Below are 23219 nucleotides of genomic sequence, written 5' to 3'. Positions count from 1 at the left end.
CATGGCCATAGGGCCACATAAATATTACTTCCACCTGTTTTTTGTTTGTTTGTTTGTATAGTTGGACTTCAGATTCTTGCTGTATCTAAAAGCTTCTACTCTGGTAAAAAGACATCTCTAATTCTACTCATTTATGTATATATCTTAATTGAGGGCCAAGTACATGATTAATTTCCTTTACTAGTTTTACTTCAAAAGAAGCCAATAAATAGTTTTATATTGATACACTAATGATAGAGACTTGATGGACCCAATTAAACATTTTTATATCATTATAATCACTGCTTTTTTATAGCTACAAAACAGAAATACTCATAGTACGTATGTTAATACATTCATAATGCATTGCTCATTGACTATTAGTTTTCTGCATGTGACGATTTTTCTACTTGTCAAAAAGAATACAGATATGCTTCTGTTACAGAGCTAACATCACATAAAATATTGAATATATATTAAAATATTGCTTGCATTATAAAAACCAATAAGTAAATATAAGTAAAAATAATTTTCTTTCACAGTTTGAATGAAAAACATATTAGAGACTAATAAACCTGGTCCCAAACTTATTGTTTTCCATAGGTTATAATTTAAACAAATATCTCCATACACTGAAGATTTAAGAGTTTTCTAAGTGTATACTTTATTGATGCAAAATTTTTTCTTTCATCATATTTTGTTTAGAAAGATAGATTTTTATTTTAGCTAGCAGAAGTTCATTCATAAATGAATAAGGGCCTCTATTCACTGATTTCACTTTTAATTGAAAAGATAGGTGAAACTATTATTTATCTACTTACATTGTAGTCAGGAAACAAGTCAAGATAGGCATTACAAGTATTCCCTACAAAATTAATTTTTGGCTTTAAGCTACTTATATAAATATTGGTATGTGGAAGCTCTTTTCTGAGGAGAAATTGGGGATGGGGTTTGAAGCTGGAAGGGACTTCAATTGATCAAGTCACTTTGTGTATCATAGACATATTATGTAGACATAGATACACTTTGTGTATCATAGACATAGACCATTAGGAAGGAAAGCAAAATATGGAGCACTTCATGAATTTGCGTGTCATCTTGTGTAGGCCATGCTAATCTTCTCTATGTCATTCCAATTTTAGTATATGTGCTGCCACGTGGGCATGGAAAGCTCCTTTTAATCATTTTTATTTTGTTGTGAAATATACAATGTACACAAAGTATGGCTTTAGCAGGTGTTTACAATTTCAAGGTGTATAAGTAATTATACATACATAAATATTATATAAATTACATTTTATATAAACTATTTTATATAAAATTTATATTTTACATATATTTTATTTATATATTTATATTTATATTTATATAAGTATATGATATAAAAATATAGACACAAAAATATATATAAACATAAAATATTTATGTTTATATATATTTATAGTTTATATAAAATTATATACTTTAATATATATTAAAATTATTCTATAAATAAAAATATAAATACATATTCCATGTGATCTCTGATCATTTAAAAAAATAGAACACTGCTTGCATACAAGAAGTCTTGCTCAAAAGTCTCTTCTCTTAGGGATAACCACTATGCTAAAGTTTATAACCTTGACTTTCTTGATTTCCTTAAAATTTTCACTACCTATGTATAAGCATTATAGTATAGCTTTGCTTGCAACAATTCTGTAGTTATTCTTTTGTGTTTGTTTGCTCAATATTGTTTATGAGATTCATCTATGTTGCTGTGTATAGGTGCATTACTTTTCAGTGTCATACTGTTTTCCACTGTATGGATGTATTAGAGTTTATCCATTCCATTGTTGTTAGACGCAGGGGCTATTTCCAGTTTGGGTTATTAAGAAAAATACTGCCCTATCCTTGTACAAATTCCTATAGGGCAAGCATCTAAGAATGTATTCGAAGGACTGTATGAAATGGATATCTTCAAGTCAACCACATGTAACGTTTTCCAAATGGTTGTACTAAATTATACTTCAATTAGCAAAATATAAGTCCTATTGGTTATGTGTTTTCCAAATCTTATTTTTGTTAGGATTTTTTTTTAAACTTTGCAGATTTAATTTGTATTTCTCTGCTACAAAATGAGATTAAACACCTTTTTATATGTTCACAAGTTATTTGGATTTCTTCTTTTGTGAAAAATATGTTAAGGCTTCTTATTTATTTTTTTCTATTAGGCTATTTGTATTTTAATGACTTTTAGGAATTATACACTCTGGATATTATACATTCTGGAACTTTGTTGATTATATGTGTGGCAAATGCCTTCTCCATCTCTGTGGGTTGTTTCACTACTATTATGACATTTTGGCTTTATAGAGATTCTTAATTTTAATGTAAATATATTTATCAAGATGACCAGTACTTTTGCATATTGTTAAAGAAATAATTCCATATCCAATGTTATATTCTTCCACATTGTCTTCTGTTAAGTTTTATGATTTTGCTTCTTATATTTAGTTCTTTAAGGTGGACATAATTAATTTTTTTTAATGTTTATTTATTTTTGAGACAGAGAGGAAGACACAGAATCCAAAGCAGGCTCCAGGCTCTGAGCTGCCAGCACAGAGCCGGACACGGGGCTCAAAATCACCGACCATGAGATCATGACCTGAGCTGAAGTCGGATGCTTAACCGACAGAGCCACCCAGGCGCCCCAATTAATTTTTAATATAGGTAATTTATTAAAATTTATTGGAAAGTCTATCTATTCCCCACTGATTTAGAATGCAATTTGTCTTATAATATCAATTAAGCATATATGCAGGGGTCTCCATCAGTTATCATTTTCTGTACTATTTTACTCTACCCTGTCCTACCCTATCCTGGAATTACCATCTCATCCTACCTCATCTCATCCCGTCCATACCGTACCACCCATACCATGCAATACTATTTGCTTCAGCTCTATAATAAGAGCTTATTAATAATAAGTTATGGTGTTTGGCAAGGCCTCTCGATTTAGTCATCTTTGTTGAATGTGTTTTGGCTATTTGAGGATTTTGACTTTCCATACATTTTTAGATTCTGCTTGTCAATGTCCATAAATACCTCTTGGGATTTAATTGAGAGAGCATAGTATCCACTGTTAATTTGGGGAGAATTTAAATCTTTGAAATTGAGTCTTTCAATTCATAGATTTACTTATAGTTGTTCTTTAACATTTTTTGATAGAGTTCTACAATTTCCCTGGTAAGGTCTTGTACCTCTTTTGTGAGACACATTCTTTGGCACATGATTTAAAAAATACTATCACAGTTTGAAATTTTTTTCCATTCTGGTTGCTTGCCTAGAATGTTAGGTTTAATATTAGAGTTAAGGTCAGTCTGGGTATTATATTTTTCTACGAATTGTTCACTTTCTCCAAATTTTCAAATGTACTGCCATATGGTTGTTCACAATATTCCCTTACTACTGTTTTAGTTTGTATCATTTGTCATCCGTCCCAGTTTTCCTTCTTGATATGGTTGTTTGTGCTTTCTCCTTCATTTTCATAATGAGACTTGCCAGGAGTTAACCAAATTTCTTTCAAAAAATGTATCTTTATCGATTAATTGTTTTACTTTTAAAAATTGTATTAACTATTGCTTTTATACTGCAATACATAGATTTTTTATTGTTAAGTTACTTTTTAATATTTATGATTTTTTGACTCATGAATTTTTCAGATGTTTCTTAATTTTCAAGAAAATAAATACTATCTGGTTATCTTATTATGGTTCATTTATGGTTTATTACATTTTATTCAGAAAACACACTGCACATGATTTCAATCCTTAAGAAATTTCTGAGACCTCATTTCAGGTCAGTATAAGTTAAAGTTTTGTAAATTTCCTGTATGTGTATGAGGGTAATGTACATTCTCCAGTTGTTGAGTATTTTATATATGTCCTTTAAGCAAATGCTATTAAATTGGTTTATCAAACCATGTCCTTACTGATTTTTTGAGTGCTTGTTCTATAAATTGCTAAAAAAGATATAATAAAATTCTCCCAATATAGTTTAGAATTTTTGACCTCTCTTTGCTACTTCCTTAATATTTACCTTATATTATTTAAAAATTAATTAATAACATTCATTTTTTAGATCACTTTTACGTTTAAAACAAAATTTGAAGTAGAGACATTTTTCTATACACTCCCTTCCCCTACATGTTCAAAGCTTCCCCCATTACCAACATGCTGCCACTCCCCACCACAGTGGTACATTTGTTACAATCTATGAACCTACACTGAAACATCATAGTCACCCAAAGTCCACAGTTTACATTAGGGTGCACTCTTGATGCTGTACTTTCTATGGATTTGGACAAATGTATAATGACTTGTATCCACCATGACGGTATCATGCAGAGTAGTTTTTCACTGCTCTAGAAATCCTCTATGCTCTGCCTCTTTACTCCTTCTCCCCAGTCCCAGCCGCTAGCAATACTGATTTTTTTACTATCTCCATAAGTTTTGCCTTCTCCGGAATGTCACATACTTGGAATCATACATAGTCTTTTCAGGTTGGCTTCTTTCACTTAGTAATATCCATTTAATGTTCTTCCATGTCTTTTCATGGCTTGGTAGCTCATCTGCTTTCGTTGTTGAATAATATTCCATTGCCTGATGTGCTACAGTTTATCCATTTATCTACTGAAGGATGTCTTGGTTGTTTTCAAATTTTGGCAATTATCAATAAAGCTGCTATAAACATCTGTGTGAAGATTTTTGTTTGGACATAAGTTTTCAACTCATTTGGATAAATACCAAAGACTGAGATTGCTGGATCCTCCAGTAAGAATATTTTTAGTCTTATAAGAAAGTTCCAAACTGTCTTCCAAAGTGGCTGAACCATTTTGCACTCCTATCATCAATAAATGAGAGTTCTGTTGCTCCGTACCTTTGTCGAAATTTGGTGTTGTCATAATTCTGAATTTTGGCCATTCTAACAGGTGTGTAGTGGTATCTTGTTGCAATTTGTATCTCCTTGAAGACATAGGATGTGGTATGTATTTTCATATACTTAATTGCCATCTGTATATCTCTATTGAAATGTCTGTTAAGGTCATTGGCTCATTTTTTAGATATTGGGTTGTTTGTTTTCTTCTTATTGAGATTTAAGAGTTCTTTGTATATTTTGGATAGTAGTCATTTATTAGATAAATGTTCTGCAATTCTTTTCTCCTCATCTGTGGCTTCTCTTCTCATTCTCTTGACATTGTCTTCAGCAGAAAACAGGTTTTTTATTTTATTGAAGTCCAGCGTATCATATTATTTATTTTATGCATTGCACCACTGGTGTTGCATCTAAAAAGTCATAGCTATGACCTAAGCCATCTAGATATAGATCTTCTTCTATGTTATCTTATAGGAGTCTTAAGAGTTTTGCATTTTACATTTAGCCCTGTGATTTATTTTGAGTTAATATTTGTGAGTGGTATAGGTCTATGTCTAGATTTTTTTTTTTATGTGGATGTCATCTTCTTCTAAAACCATTTGTTGAAAAGACAGTCTTTGCTCTTTTGTCAAAGATCAATTGACCATATTTGTATGGGTCTATTTCTGGGCTGTCTAAATTCTGCTCCATTGATCTATTTGTTTATTCTTTTGCCAATACCACACTGTGTTGGTTACTGTAGCTTTATAGCAAATCTTGAAAATCAAGTATTGTCAGTCCTCCAAATTTGTTCTCCTTTAATATTGTGTTGGCTATTCTGAGTCTTTTACCTTCTCATATACATTTTAAAATCAGTTTGTTAATATCCACAAAACGATTTTCTGGGATTTCACTGAGTCTACAGATCAAATTAAGAGGAACTGAAATCTTGCCAATATTGAGTTCTTCTATGCATGTGCATAGAATATTTAGCAATTTATTGAGGTCTTTGCTTTATTTCATCAAAGTTTTGTAGCTTTTCTCATATAGATCTTATACATATTTTGTATATTTACACCTAACATTTAACTTGGGGGGACAATGTAGACGGTATTGTGTTTTTAACTTCAAATTTCACTTGTTCATTGCTAGTACATAGGAAAGTGATTGACTATTGTATCTTACATCCTGAAACTTTGCTATAATTGTTTATTAGTTCCAGAAGTTTTCTTATGCTTTCAAATTTTCTATATAGATGATCATGTTGCTGCAAACAAAAACATTTCATTTCTTTCTTCCCACTCTGTATACCTTTTATTTCCTTTTCTTGTCTATTGCGTTAGTTAGCACTTCCAGTACAAGGTTGAAAAGAAGTGGTTACAGGCAACATCCTTGTCTTGTACTTGATTTTAGTGGGAAAGCTTTGACTTTCTCACCATTAAGTGTGATGTTAGCTGTAGGTTTGTTTGTAGACATTTTTTACCAACTTGAAGAAGCTCCCCTCTATTCCTAGTTTATTGAATTTTATCAGGAATGGTGGGTTTTGTGAAATGTGTTTTGGCTTCTACAGGTATCATGTGATTTTTCTTTTTTAGCCTGTTGATGTGATGGACACATTGATTTTTCAATGTTTAACTGGCTTTGCATACATGGGATAAATCCCAAAATAGTGTGTATAATTCTCATTATAAATTGTTGGATTTGATTCACTAATATTTTGTTGAGAATTTTCTGTATCACGTTCATGAAAGATATTGGTCGGTAGTTTTCTTGTAAAGTATTTGTCTGTCTTTGGGATTAGGGTAATTCTGGCCTTAAAGAATGAATTAGAAGGTATCCTTTCTGCTTTTATCCTTTGAAAGAAATTGTAGTAAATTTGTATAATTTCTTCCTTAAATGTTTGATAGAATTCACCAGGAACCCCTCTGGGCCTGGCACTTTCCATTTTGGAAAGTGATTAATTTTTTATTTAATTTATTCAAGAGATATAGGCTTATTCAGCTTGTCCATTTATTATTATGTAAGTTTTGGCAAATTGTGTTCCAAAGAATTGATCTATTTCATCTAGGTTATTATATTTATGGGCGTGGAGTTATTCATAGCATACCTTTATTTTTCTTTTACTGTCCATGGAATTAGAGTGATGTCCCCTCTATCATTTCTGATATTAGTAATTTGTGTCCTCTCTTTTTTTCTTTCTTAGTTAGCCTGGCTAGAGGCTTATTAATCCTGTTGATCTTTTTAAAGGACCCGCTTCTGGTTTCATTATCTATTGATTTCCTGTTTACAATTTTATTGATTTCTTCTCTAATAATTTTTTTTCTGCTGCTTACTTTTAATTTGCTTTACTTTTCCAAGTTTCCTAAGGTAGAAATTTAGATTATTGACTTCAGATCTTTTTTTAAAATGTTTATTCATTTATTTTGAGAGAGAGAGGAAGGGGCAGAGAGGAAGAGAGAGAATCTGAAGCAGGCTCCTTGCTGTCAGTGCAGAGCCCAATGTGAAGCTCGATCTCACGAACTGTGAGATCATGACCTGAGACAAAATCAAGAGGTGGATGCGTAACCAACTGAGCCATCCAGGCACCCCTCTTCTTTTCTAATATATGCACTTTGCTATAAATTTCCTTCTAAGCACTGCTTTTGCTGCATCCCACACATTTTATAATAAGTGATGTCTTCATTTCACTTTCATTGAATTTAAAAGTTCCATTAAGTTCCAAATATTTTTAAATTTTTCTTAGTTTAGTGATTTTACTTCTGCAAAAATTAGTCAAAGGATTCATAAAATAAAAGAATGTAAAATAAGACACTACATACCTAAAATATGGGTAGGGAAAGGAGGGAAGAATGGGTTTAAACTTAAGCAATTTTCAACTTTATATAAATATGCAGAAGATGTTATATGCAAACCTAATGGTAACCACAAACCAAAAACCGGTAATAGATGTGCAAAGAATAAAGAGAGAGGAATCTAAGTATATCACTAAAGAAAGCCACAAACCATGAAAAAGAACAAGAGAAGAAAGAATCAGAGAAAATCTATAGAAACAATTACAAAGGAGTAACAAATGTCAATAAATACATATCTATCAATAATGACTTTGAATATAAATGGACTAAATGCTTTTTTTGGAAGAAAAAAAAAAGACCCATCTATATGCTGCCTACAAGAGACTCATTCAGACTGAAAGACACCTGCAGATTGAAAGTGAGGGGATGGAGAAATATTTACCATGAAAATGGATGCCAAAATAAAGCCAGGGTAGCAGTACTTACATTGGACAAAATTGACTTCAAAACAAAGAATGTAACAAGGGACAAAGAAGGACACTATATAATAATAAAGGGAACAATCTAACAAGAGGATATAACAATTATAAATATTTATGCACCCACCGTGAAAGCACCCAAATACATAAAACAGTTAATAACAAACATAAAAGAAATACTTGATAGTAATACAATAATACCAGGGGACTTAAAAATCTCTCTTACATCAATGGACAGATCATCCAAACAGAAAATTAACAAGGAAACTATGGCTTTTAATGACACACTGGGCCAGATGGATTTAACAGATATATTCAGAACATTCCATTCTAAAACAGCAGGATAGACATTCTTTTCAAGTACACATGGAACATTCTGCAGACCAGATCACACATTAGGCCACAAAACAAGGCTTGACAAATTAAAAAAAAAAAAAAAATCAAAGTCATAGCATGTATCTTTCCTGACTTCAATGATATGACATTAGACATCAACCAAAAGAAAAATCTGGAAAGGCCACAAATACATGGAGGTGAAATAACATGCTTCTAAACAATGAATAGGTCAACCAAGGAATCAAAGAAGAAATCCCAAATTACATGAAAACAAATGAAAATGAAAACACAAGGGGCCCAAATCTTTGGGATGCAGCAAAAGGGGTTCTAAGAGGAAAGTTTATAGCAATACAAGCTTACTTCAAGAAGCCAGTAAAATTTCAAATAAAGACCTAACTTTACACCTAAAAGAAGTAGAAAAAAGAAGAACAAACAAAACCCAAATCCAGCAAAAGGAAGCAAATAATAAAGATTAGAACAGAAATAAGTGATATAGCAACTTAAAAAAAATAGAAAAGTTCAATGAAACCAGGAGCTGATTCCTCTAGCCAGACTTATGGAGAGAGAGAGAGAGAGACAGAGAGAGAGAGAACCCAAATAAAATTACCAGTGAATGAGAAGAAATAGCAACCAACATCACAGAAATACAAATAGTTGTAACAGAATATTATAAAAACCTATAGGTCAACAGATTGGAAAACCTAGAAGAAATAAATTCCTAGAAACATATAAACTACCAGTTACTAGCAATGAAATTGAGTTAGTAATCAAAAAACTCCCAACAAACAAAAGTCCAGGACCAGATCAATTCACGGGCAAATTCTACCAAATATTTTAAAAAGAGTTAATACTCACTCTTCTCAAACTGTTTCAATAAATGGAAGAGGAAAGAAAACTTCCAAATTCATTCTATGAAGCCTGTATCATCCTGTTACCAAAACCAAATAAGGACACAACAACAACAAAAAGAGTACTGCAGATCATTATCTCTCATGAATATAGATACAAAAATGTTCAACAAAATATTAGCAAACCAAACCCAACAACGTATTAAAAAATCATACATCATGATCAAGTAGGATTTATTCTCAAGATGCTAGTGGTGGTTCAATATTCACAAATCATTCAACGTGGTATGTCACATCAATAAGAGAAAGAATAAAACCATACAATCACACTTTGTTATTTTATTTGTTTACTAGGGACAGAAATCTTTATAGTTTTAGAACTAATGATGAGATTAGACATTAATCTTTGCAGTAGACACACACCTTACTTATGGCTTTCTAAATCCCATAGTCAGCAGTTGCAGGATAAGTTAAATCTATAAAAAATCATTTACTCAATATCAGCTACTAGAAGAAGTATAGTTTCTTAAAAGAATTCAGTTCTATATGTTATATTAATAATTCACAAATAAATACTGATTTTAGGAATAGTCAAGTGTGAATGTAATTTGATATAAACCACAGCTATGACATTTTGCTTTACTAATGGATATGTCCTGCCCCAGAAATATTTGGCAAAATAAAATTCTGCAAATCAAGCATTTTTCTATTCACATCAGTTTTTGGTCAGAAGCAAGGTATAAATAAAGTCATAGTCCTAAATTAATAAGATTTTTGTTATATTGTTATCTCAGAGTTCGCATCATTTCCTCTGAAATGTCTTTATTACCTGTAGTTTCTAGCATTTCTAATTTCTCTCCTACAACAGAAATTTATAGACCAACATTTAGTGGACACCCTCTGAGTTAACTCCTAGCCCCTCCTTTTTGGGTTTCTCCCCTTCCCCCATTCACACATTGTATAGAGCACCCCCAGGGGGTATGTTTACTAAAGAGTCATAGCTGATGGGACTGAGTAATATTACATTGTATATGTATATACCACTCCTTCTTTATACATTCATCTACCAGTGGACACTTGGGTTACTTTCATATCTTGGGTACTGTAAATAATGCTACAATAAATATCAGGTTGCATATATTAAAAAAAAGCCATGTGATAATTTCAACAGAGACAGTAAAAAATTTGACAAAATACAACATTCATTCATTCATAATAAAAACCCTCTGCAAAGTAGGTCTAGAGGGAACATATCTCAACATAATAAAAACCCACAGCCAGCATCATACACAATAGGTGAAAACTGAGAGCTATTCCCCCAAGGTCAGGAACAAGACAAGGATGTCCACTCTCACTCACCATTTTTACTCAACATAGTGCTGGGAGTCCAAGCCACAGAAATTAGACAATATAAAGAAGGAAAACTCTCACTATATATAGATGACATGATACTATATACAGAAAACCCTAAAGACTCCACCAATAACTACTAGAACTGATCAATGAATTCCATAAAGTTGTAGGATACAAAATCAACACATGGAAACCTGCTGTATTCCTATACACCAATAATGAAGTAGCAGGAAATGAAATTAAAAAAACAATACCATTTACAAGTGCATCAAAACAACAAAATATCTAGGAGTAAACTTAATCAAAAGGTGAAAGACCTTTACTCCGAAAATTATAAAACGCTGATGAAAGAAATTCAAGATGACTGAAAGAAATAGAAAGACATTTCATGCTCATGGAATGGAAGAACAGATATTGTTAAAATGTCTATAATACCCAAAGAAATCTACACATTTAATGCAATCAAATACCAACAGTGTTTTCCACAGGGCTAGAAAAAACAATCTTAAAATTGTATGTAACCACAAAAGACCTCAAATAGAAAACAATCTTGAAAATGAAAAAAAAAAAAAAAACCAAAACTGGAGGCATCACAATTCCAAACTTAAAGTTATATTACAAAGCATAAATAATTAAAACAGTATGGTACTGGCACAAAAATAGACACATAGATCAATAGAACAGAAAAGAGATCCCAGAAATAAACCTACAATTATATGGTCAATTAATCTTCAGCAGAGGAGGAATGAATATACAATGGGAAAAAGACAGTTTCTTCAACAAATGGTGTTGGGAAAACTAGACAGCCACATGCAAAAGAATGAAACTGGACCACTTTCTTTCACAATACATAAAATAAACTCAAAATGGATTAAGGGGTTAAATAAGAGACCTGAAAGCATAAAAACTTTTAAGTGAGCACAGGCAGTCAGCCACTGCAACATTTTTCTAGATATGTTTCCTGAGGCAAGGGAAATAAAACAAAAATAAACTATTGGATTCACATCAAAATAAACAGTTTCTGCACATTGAAGGAAACAATCAACAAAACCAAAAAGCAACCTACTAAATGGGAGATGAGCTTTGCAAGTGACATATTTGATAAAGCATTAGTATCAAAAATGTATAAAGAACTGATACAACTCAATACCCAAAACCTAAATAATCCAATTAAAAAATGGACAGAAGACATGAACTGACATTTCCTTGAAGAAGACCTACAAATGGTCAACAGATACATGAAAAGATGCTCAACATCACTCCTCATTAGGGAAATACAAATAAAAACTACAATGAGATATCAATTCATACCTGTTAGAATGGCTAAAATCAACAATACAAGAAACAAGAAGTGCTGGCAAGAAGGTGGAGAAAAAAGAATCCTCTTGCACTGTCGGTGGGAATGCAAATTGGTGCAGCCACAATGGAAAACATAAGGAGGTTCTTCAAAAAATTAAAAATAGAACTACATATGATCCAGGAACCACACTACTGGAGATATACTCCCAAAATACAAAAACACTAATTCAAAGGGATACATGCACCCCTGTTTAATGCCATATTATTTACAATAGCCAAATATGGAAGTAGTCCAAGTGTCCATCAATAGATGAATGGATAAAGCAAATGTGGTACACACATAAAATGGAATATTATTCAGCTATAGAAAAGAATGAAATCTTGCCATTTGCAATGACATGGATAGAGCTAGAGAGTATAAGGCCACACGCCATATAAGTCAGTCAGAGGAAGACAAATACAAATGCTGTCACTCATATATGTAAGTTAAGGAACAAAACAAATGAGCAAAGGAAAAAAGAAAGAGAGAAACCAAGAAACGGACTGTTTTGTTTTTTTTTTTTTAATTTAGTTATTTTGAGAGAGTGAGCAGGGGAAGGGCAGAGAGAGAGGGAGGAAGAGAGAATCCCATGCAGGCTCCATGTTCAGCACAGAGCCTGATAGGGGGCTCGATCTCATGACTGCGAGATCATGACCTGAGGCGAAATCAATAGACGCGTAACTGACTGACCCACCCAGGTGCCCCAAGAAATAAACTCTTAACTATAGAGAACAAACGTATGGTTACCAGAGGGGAGGTTGTTGGGGGAGGGGGGGGATGAGGGAAATAATGGGTGGGGATTAAAAAACACACTTATCATGATGAGAAAAAGGCATAAAATCAAGTGAAAAAAGTAAGTAAAAATACAAAATTGTGCCTTGAAAACAAACAAAAACAATATTTAAACAAAGAAAATGTCTGTATTTTGTTCTTATTCTGGTGAATTTCAGCTTGACAGTAACTTCCATTCATACAACTTACAGATCACTGAGATATTCTACCTCTTCTGCCTTCTATTGTTTTTAAGACATCAGCTGTTAGTCTAACTGCAACTTCATTGGTAATGAGTCTCCTTTTTTTCTCAGTAAGATTTTTGTTTTCTGATGTATAAAGTTTTTCTCTGATGAGTAGCTCTGGATTTTGGGGACAAAAAAATATCCTGCTTATAATTCAATTTCTTGAAACTGTTGATGATGCCTTTCATCCAGCTCAGAAAAATTTTCAGTCATTATCTTACTGGATATTGCCATTGCCTCATTCCATTTAGACATAATTAAACCTTCCCTAACTTTTTCCATATATTTTTATTTCCTAATTTTTTCATCTATTGGCTTATCTTCACTAGATTCTAGATAATGTTTTCTCACATATTTCCAAGTTCATTATTTCTTCAACTTTCTCTGATCTGCAGGTAAACCTATATTATAGGTTTTAATTTAAATTATTTTATTTTTCATTTTAAAGTTTATATTCAGTTTTCTCTAATCTACTGTCTCTTGCTGATATTTCCAAAATATATTTTAATCCTTAAAGTAAGCATATGTATTTTATAATAAGTGTCCAATAAAAATTAATATAAATTATTTATATTTTTTGTGATGTCTATTATTTCTATTGGTTTGACTCATGGTATCTTATTTTTCTTATAAATAAAAATGCATTTTTCCAGAGATGATAGGTTTTCAATTCTGCCAGGTACATAGGGGTGCTTTCAGATTGGGATCAGATTGTTTTCTAAATTATATTCTGAATTTATGTTTGTTTCAGAAAAAAAATACCATCCTTCTTTATTTCCCCACATACAAGTTCTATACCATCTGTTAGCCTTCTAATTCTTTCCTTTTCTATCTATATTTACTCCTCTATCCCAATATCATAACACTCATATAGTGCTTCTTTGCCCAAAAGTATTTCTGTACTTTAAGTTTTAACAATTTTTACCTTTTGTTTTCTATGTACTCACTGTTAGCACCTTTCCTAAAGTCAAGGCATCACACACAGTGAAAGGATTCTCAGTCTATACACAAGATATACTAACCATGACTGGCTTTCAATATATTTCACTAAGTTGGAAAAATAGATTATTAAAACACTATCTATCTTTTTTGAATGATGCAAATTTAATATATCTTTGTTGGTGGAGAGAGAATTGAATTAAAAATCAGGAAAACTGGTCATCATCACTTCAAATCTTAGTTTCATCAGTTGTGAAGTGGAAATGAAACGCATCTTGCCAAACATGAGGCAAACTTGTGAATTCACTTGTGTACTATAAATAAGAAACTACTATCATTTTCTTGATTCTTGTGGATACAAACCTTAAGGAATGGCACTTTTTATTTTTGAACCAAGGTCTATGTGATTTCAAGACTTTTTTCTCTCTCTGTAATAGAAGATTACATGTTTCCTGAAATAAAGTTTTTCTGTGCTGATTCACATAACACCTCTCCTGAAATCATAGCCACAATCAGGCAAATGAGACACATTATTACAGTTCCAAAATATATTAAGTTAGTGTTTTTTTTAAAACTACTCTATATTCGATAAGCAAGAAACACTCTCTCATGGTTACTGACAGCATTCCAAGAAACAAATCAATCAGGAAGATAGTATAAAGTTCACGATTCATTTCTTTCTTAAATTGTGAAATTAAAGTTTTTCTATGTCAAGAACTCTGAGGGTTCTTGAGATTTGATCATACTTTCAGGTGGAATGTTTTATGAATGTTGGCAGAAGAAAGAAGACTTCTAGGTCAGGGACAAAGGGCTTTATTATTCGGAGCATAGGAAGCAGCATGAGTACTGGCATATTTCTGGTGGTTCGTTTTGCCCCTGAATCCACAAGGGTGCAATGAAGGAAGTCCAGATAGATACTAAGCTCATGGTAGAGCTGAGACATCCTAAGCCAAGAGAGCTCAAGTATTCTATATTGGGTTACAAATTAGCTGCTTTTTGTCCTGATGAGAAAACATTACCTCTGTTATATTGGACAGCAAGCAAATCGGCCCTTTGCTTCACAGGAGACTATCTTTATCTCTTAAGGATGTTTGGTATACAAATATTTTTGAAAAGATGGTCTGGAACAAAAGGGTAGTTAGTGCCACACTCTCGAGATATTCAGAAATGCAAGAGAATCATTCTACTACACTACCACCCGGTCAATTTTGGATATGAAACCAGTGAAAACTCTCATTTTCTTCAATTAGAATTCAGACTAAAGTAACCCCAAGAAATAATCTAACCAAAATATTATGTGTCTATGATTTTGAATGTTAGATTTGTTTTTCTCTTTATAAAATTGTTTTCCTAATTTGAAAAACAAATAAACAACTAAGCCAAACCATTGACATTTGAGTTTAAAAGGAGAAAACAAAAAAGGAAAAAAAAATCAACAAGTTCTACTATCTTCAGGTCAAAATATGCTGTTTATAATTCTTTTATAGGCAGAAACATAAGTAAAAATTATTTGAGGTTTTCAGTGAGCATAGATAAGAAGTATGCTTCAAATAGTCACTATTGACTTAGTCTTTAAATGTGTGAAAAAGCTAATATTCGGAAGGTATTTCCCATAATAAAATACAGCACTATAGAATACTGTGGTTTCTGACCAATTCGTACAAAGTTTTTATGGCTGGGATGCTTATTGTGCTTTTCCATAATTTAACATCTGAATAGGTTTAGTAGAAATTTACAAATTCCTCTGAGACCAAATATGGAAAATTTTATTTCAAAATTATTCGTTATTTTCCAAAAGTTATCCACAAGAGAAAAAGAAATTCTGTGTTATTTATTACAGCTGGTATATTAGGAACATTTTTAAATGTCATTCATTTCCATATTCAGAAATATGACATTAAGAAGTATTTTGTGGGAAAATATGGCTTCCTGATGAAACGGAAACACTGGGCTTTGGAGTCAGCCAGATGTAGATTTAAATTCATACAACTCTTACATAAGCTCAAAACCTTAGTTTCATTCTCCAAAAAAAATTGGGATTATTACATTTTTCTTATAAGGATATTGTGCAGACACAATGAGAGACATAAAGTCCCTAGAGAGCATTCTCGCTGTTCAACAAATAGCATTCTCCTTTCTCCTGAAGCAGCTATTTCAAAATATGAAGACTAAATCTTAGACATTAATTCCTCACTTAAGATATTTACTAGAGCTCTTTTCATATTGTCTAATTACTAGTTTAAGGATAGGGAATCAGTCTTTATGTATTTACTTAGCTATACTCAGAGATAAACTCACAAATGAAAATGTATTTCTTTCATAATAAAAAGAAAACAATTACTTTCTTTCAAATGAGAAAACTGAGATTCAGAAAAGTTAAGTGATTTGCCCAGGATGCAACAGCTAGGTAGTGACAAATCAGGAACCTTCTTCTACGTCTTATACTTGGGCCCTTTTCATTGTATTGTGAATACTAACACAACTGGTGAGTTTCAAGTTGTTTGAGGCCACAGTTTGAGTGTGCCCTATGTTCATAGATGTCAAGAACACTTGTTAATGTATATCCTTTTGAGTTGTAAAGCCAGAAGACAGAAAGAATTTCTTAAGTCTCTACAGAAAAATGCAGATACTTTTGGCCATTTGAGTCCTGAGTCCTCAGGTGTATGACATTAGGTAACAATCCAAAATAGACTGTGTTGTCTTTGGAATTTAATAGCTAATTGTGTAGATAATGAATAATAACAGTAGATGAGGTTCAATGGTTTTTCATTTAGTAAATCTAATTTTATGTTTAATCTACGTATTGTGTTTACATCAATTATAGTTAATTTTTGATTTTATCAGTCATATTTCATCCAGAATTCCTATCCAGTTTTTTCAAAGCTTCCTAATCTTACTAGTCTTTTGTTGATTCGTTGTATTTCAAATTAATTTTTATGTACACAAATACCAAATGTATTATGTATTTCATCAAATTAAAGATGACTTTTTTAAACTTAATTTTTAACATTTATTTATTTTTGAGAGACAGAGAGAGACAGAGCATAAGCAGGGGAGGGGCAGAGAGAGAGGGAGACACAGAATCCAAAGCAGGCTCCAGGCTCTGAGCTGTCCACACAAAGCCTGATGCAGGGCTCAAATTCATGAACCATGAGATCATGACCTGGGCCAAAGTCAGATGCTTAACTGACTGAGCCACCCAGGCTCCCCAAAGATGAGTATTCTTAAATTCTGTATCTGATAAAACTACTACCTGTATGACTCAATGGACTAATTTTTTAGTTTGTTTTCTTCTGTTGATTCTCTCTCTAGTAACTTGTTTTCCAAGGTGTTTAGTGATTTTGTTATTGTTTTAGTTAGTTTATGTTCTTTAGGTCCATACTAATGCAAATTTTTGGAGGTAGGAGTTTAAATTATCCACTCAAAAAAGATTTTTGACTGCTTCTGCCAGTTTCTAGAGTGTACATTACCCCCTTACCTTAAGAGATAACTCTTAAGCTTGCTACACCTATATATTTGTGTTTTTTTCTTTTTATAATTTTTAACACTTATTTACTTTATTTTTAATAAAAATTATAGATAGATATTAAGGTGTACGACCTGATCTGATGGACATATATGAAGTGAAATGATTACTACAGACAAGTTAACTAACTTATCATGTATTCAGATAATTATCATTTTTTATGTGTGTGCTGAGAGCACCTGAAATCTACTCTCTTAGCAAATTTTCTGTATTCAGTACAGTATTATTAACTATAGTTATTATGGTATACATTAGATCTCTAGAGTTATTCATCTTTACATTCATGTTTTCTTGTTGTTTCTGATTTCTGAGGAATTCTCTACTTATGTTGCCAGCTTAAACTTTATTTAAAAATACTTTGGGAGGATTAATGTTATCTAATTTCAAGACTTACTATAAAGCTACAATAAGCAAGACAGTGTGGTGTTGGTGAAAGAATAGACAAATAGATCAATGGAAGAGAACAGACAGCCCAGAGATAGACCTCACACAATACAATCAACTGGTCTTTGATAAAGGAGCAAAGGCAACACAATGGAGAAAAAATAAGTCTTCTCAAGTATTGTCTAGAACAACTAGACTTCCACATGCAAAAAAAGAGAGATAGAGATGGGGCATCTGGGTGGCTCAGCTGGTTAAGTGTCCGACTTTGGCTCAGGTCACGATCTCACAGCTCGTGAGTTCAAGCCCTGAATCAGGCTCTGGTGCTGAATTTAGAGCCTGAAGCCTTCTTCAGATTCTATGTCGCCCTTTCTCTCTGCCCACCCCTCTCCAACTTGTGCTCTGTCTCTCTCTCAAAAATAAATAAACATTAAATTGTTTTTTAAAAAGAGACAGAGATAGAGACAGAGAGAGAATCTTAACACAGATGTTACACCTTAATAAAAATTAACTCAAAAACCAGGTACCTGCGTGGCTCAGTCCGCTGAGTGTCCAACTCTTGATTTCAGCTCAGGTCACGGTCCCAGGGTCATGGGATTGAGCCCTGTATTGGGTTCCATGATGAGCATAGAGCCTGCTTAAGATTCTTTCTCCTTCTTTCTCTCTCTCCCTCAGTGCCCCTACCCCCTGCTCATTATCTCAATCTTCCTCTAAAATAAAACTTTTAAAAATTAACTAAAAATGGATCATAGACCTAAATGCAAAACTAAACAAAAAAATTCTAGGAGATAACAGAGTAAAGAGTCTAGGTGATCTTGGGTTTGGTGATGACTGTTCAGATAAAATATAATATAGAAAATAAATAATTAAAAACTGCTGCTCTGTGAATGACACTGCCAAAAGCTTCAGAAGACAAGCCACAGACTAGGAGAAGATATTTGCAAAAGACACATCTGATAAAGGACTGGTACCTGATATATAAAAAGAAATCCTAAAAACTCAACAGTAAGAAAACAAACAGCCTCATTTTAAAGATGGGCACAAATTTAAAACATTGAGATGCCACTATGTTTCTTTTAGAATTGCCAAAATCTAGAACACTGATAACACCAAATACTGATGAGCATGTGTAGCAACAGAACTTTCAGTCATTGCTGATGGGAATGCAAAATGGCAGACAGTTTGGTGGTTTCTTGCAAAACTAAAAAGCTCTTACCATATGATACAGCAATTAGTCTCCTTGGCATTTACTCCAAAAGTTGAAAACTTATGTTTACACAAAAACGTGCACATGGATGTTTACACCAGCTTTCTTGATAATTGTCAAAACTTGGAAGCAACCAAGATGCCCTTTAGTAGGAAAATGGCATGCATTGTGTATGTTTCCAATTATGTGACATTCTGGAAAAGCCAAAACTATAAAGTAAAAAGATCAGTAGCTGCCTGAAGTTAAAGCATAAGGATAAACAGGTGGAGCATAAAGAATTTTTGGAGAAGTGACAGTATCCTACAGGATACCAAAATGATGGATACCTGTAAAAATATAGATTTTTTCTGTATCTACATTTCATGCTTTCTGAGGCTAGATAGTATTGGAAAGACATACTTTCACACTTCTGAATAACTCGAAGCCATAAACCATATATTATGTTATCTTGCTTTTCATTATTTTTCTTTATTCTTCACTTACTTCCTACTTTTTCTTTACTCATCTTCTATTTTTTTTCCCCACCTTTACTTCAACAGTCTCTATTCTACATTTTTCTCAGTGCTCATATTATGGCAAGAATACAGAAAACATGTCTGGCAACAGTGAAAGAAGCTTAGGTACAGCCTATAAAGGCATTTCTTGAAGCAGTCATTGCATTCATAGCATAAATGTCAGAACTTTCAGGAGAGTGCTGATATCCAGTGTGCCCTCTCACTTGCACTGAATCTAGTCATAGGCTTTTTCTTAGCTGCATCTGTAGGCCCCAAGCTTGCTATTCTTAGATATGAGCTGCTTCACTAACAGGAAGCATACACTGGTATCCCCTGGCTGAGGGAATGCCTTTGAATCAGTTGTCTGTTTATCTTGTACTGAGAATTTTGCTTATTTTTTTATGGTTATTTATTCTGAGACAGGTGGGGGACGGGGCAGAGAAGGAGAGAGAGAATTGCAAGCAGGCTCTGGGCTGTCAGCAGGGAGCCCGACGTGGGGCTTGATCTTGGGAACTGTTAGGTCATGACCTGAGCTGAAATCAAGAGTCAGAAGCTCCTGTGACTGTGCCACCCAGGTGCCCTGACATTTTGCTTATTTTAACTTGATCTTTCAATCTCACAAATTTTGTGCCTGTGCTTGCTTCGATCTGAGATTATCCACTTCTTTCTGTCTCTATTAGTTAAGGCATCAGCTCGGAATAAGGTTTATAGAATATGGTTTGCTGTGCTGAGCCTTATTTCTTCATATATAAACTTCGGGGGTCACAATGATTTCTTTGCCTACCCTCACAGTTGAACCATATTTTTTAAAAAATGATGCACAATAGGTATGATAGTAACAATTTTTACCCTTAAACCATGGGCACTAACAATCAGAAAGTACACTGGCTTTGAACTGGAGCAGAGTCCAGGAGAGTCCTTACTATGCAGGGCATTAATCCTGTAGTTACCAAATATCATAGACTTGGGAGAGGATTTCCACGGAAGAAGCTAAAGCAGCCACGGTGGGTGGGGTGGCAGTAGTGGGAAGGGGCTCAAGGAAGTAGCTTTTTACCAATCAGATAAGCATGTATTTCAGTATTTTAACCACTGTTTCAGTCATACTTGCACATGCCAGTCTTATGTCAACTCTACTAAAATGCTCTCCAAATTTGGGGCGCCTGGGTGGCTCAGTCAGTTGAGCATCTGACTTTGGCTCAGGTCATGAACTCATGGTTCACAGGCTCGCTGCTGTCAGTGTGGAGGCTGCTTCTGATCCTCTGTCCCCCTCTCTTTACCCTCCCCTGCTCACGTGCTCTCGCTCACTCTCAAAAATAAGTAAACATTTAAAAAATAATAATAAAATAATAAAATAAAAATGCTCTCCAAATTTTAGAGCACTATATTATGTCACAGTATGTATGATGCTTGGATCTTGATCTTGCTGAAAAATGACAATTGAAGGTATTCACATCACGTGTCAACTACTACGTGGCTTACAGCAACTTCTAAGCTTCCATTTACTACAAGATGCATTCTGAGTTCAGAGATGTTAAAACGTAAAAAAAAATGCACATCTTGGAATAAATGAAATACTGAATAAATTATTATTTTATTAGCATACTGTATAATATGAAATGTAACTATCCATAATTGTCAATCTTGGATCATTAAGAATAAGAGTTATGCTACATGATTTTTGATTACTACTGTGATACACACTTGGTACATTTTATCTGAATTGCTTAATTTTCTTTTATTGAGTGCCTACTATTGCTGGGCATTATTCTGAGAGCTGAGACCCTAGCAGTGAACCAATAGAGTTCTGAACTTCAGCAGCATACAGTGATAAGCACTAAGAACAAGTAGTAAGTCCTGGGTTCGATGAGAATATATAAGAAGGGAATTATTTTTTGGTAAAGGCTAATCAGGTACACTGTTTTTATATTGTGCTTTGAAAAGCCGTAGAGGCTTTTCAAATGCATCTCAGTGGCTGCTATGGGAAGTCGCCAAGAGATCAGACCCACTTCCTAAACCAGAGCAGATGTACTCTTAGCTGTTTTACACACTATATTGAATTTTGGGTAATATTTCATTTGAAGAAAGAAGTTTTCTGCTAAAGTATAAAGTTTGAAAACCATTGATCTGGTGGACAAAGCACTAATCTCAGCATGAAAATGTTTAAATTAAATTTCCAACTCTGCTGCCCATTTATAATTTGACTTCAAATAACCAAGCCACGTCTAAACACATGACTGACAAACAAATGATTCCAAATGATTCTGATCGTAGCTTTCAGTTAAACTGTGAAGAAAGCTATGCAAATTATTCTATTTGGGTTGCTGTGCATGGAACCGCCTTCATCCCATGCTGTGATTGTAAGAATTCTGAAACTATCCTGTATCCATTATGTGTAGGGATATCCATGTTTTTCTCTCCTTTGGGGAGCATATTAAAAAAAAATCACCATAATAATAATGATTACAATATGTGCTGAGAGTTGTGACATGCCCTTCACATTACATTAATTTTCATTTAATCTTTATAAAACTCTTGAGTGATGCTCCCCATTTTCAAAGTGAAAAAAGGAGGTTCAGAGAATTAAGTAGTTTGCCCACGGTGACAATGGTGAAACTATAATTTAAAGTCAGTGGTCTGTCTTTTCTAACCCTATTCTCACTACACTATGTCATGTTACTTTTCTACATCAATTTTCTATACCCTAGATATGGTTACATTACAGAGATGGGGGATGAGAAGCAGTGTGTACTTCTTTGAGCTGGGGAAAGGCACAGATGTAATAAAATAAACCTGCTTGAAAATAAATGAGCATTTGTTTTAAAAGCTCATACAACACACAGGCTTCAACATATTTGAAAAAAAAAAGATGCTTGCATATTTCACTAGTTGTGGAACACTACTCTTAAAATGTTCAGGTGTATATACTCAAAATAATAGCTATCTATCATGAACAGATAGACAGCATGTGTAACTCAGAATAAGGGGGCTGACACGCAGGCAGATCAACCTTCCTGGCTAAGAACCAGGAGTTACGCTTGTTACATAGAACTCTCAAGAGTACCATGCAATCAGAGGTCACAATCGAGGCAACAGAAGCAATGTCACCATATCAGAGAATGGGCCAATTCAGATCTGCTCCTTGACAGTCACTGAGGTCAAGGCTTGCGGCAAATAATTGTATTAAACAAGAATATTCCCTGCACACTTTTAGAATTGTCATCTGAACAAACAAGCCCAGGTCATCTGTAGGTTAAATCTGAGTTCTTTTTCCTGGTACTTAGAGCTTACTTTCTAGTTTTAATCCCTTACAGTTTTTATATTTACCACTGCAATTTTCTTTAGATCAAGTGAATGCTTAATAATTTTTTGTTTTCTGACCTTAACAACAACAAACCTTCATTTAAATGCATGAATTTTTCATTTAATTCTATTTTATTATTTGCTCTAAACTGTAATTTTAAAATTTTGACCATAGTGATAATAAATTTAAATTCCATACTGTTAATGCATAAAGTGCTTTATACTTAAATAACAAGGAAAATAGTCTCATATTCAAATTAAATAATCTCAAATTTTGTCAGGTAATTACCATTTATGTATCATTGCATATACCTTATATAAAAGCAAGTCAATTCAG

At 33.2% G+C, this 23219-nt stretch overlaps 1 protein-coding gene and 1 non-coding gene across 8 annotated transcripts in view; both read right to left on the bottom strand.

Moving 5' to 3' along the window:
* Positions 1–23219, bottom strand: part of LRRIQ1 (leucine rich repeats and IQ motif containing 1) — a 214066-nt gene that overhangs the window by 42428 nt on the left and 148419 nt on the right. The window lies entirely within an intron of this gene.
* LOC122225696 lies at positions 1042–1144 on the bottom strand. The gene has a single exon (XR_006205309.1). It is a non-coding gene; the product is annotated as a U6 spliceosomal RNA (small nuclear RNA).

The sequence above is a fragment of the Panthera leo genome, chromosome B4, assembly GCF_018350215.1.
Source record: "Panthera leo isolate Ple1 chromosome B4, P.leo_Ple1_pat1.1, whole genome shotgun sequence".
Taxonomy (NCBI): Eukaryota; Metazoa; Chordata; class Mammalia; order Carnivora; family Felidae; genus Panthera; species Panthera leo.
Note: the sequence above shows the minus strand (reverse complement) of the source record. Positions and strands in the feature narration are given on the sequence as shown.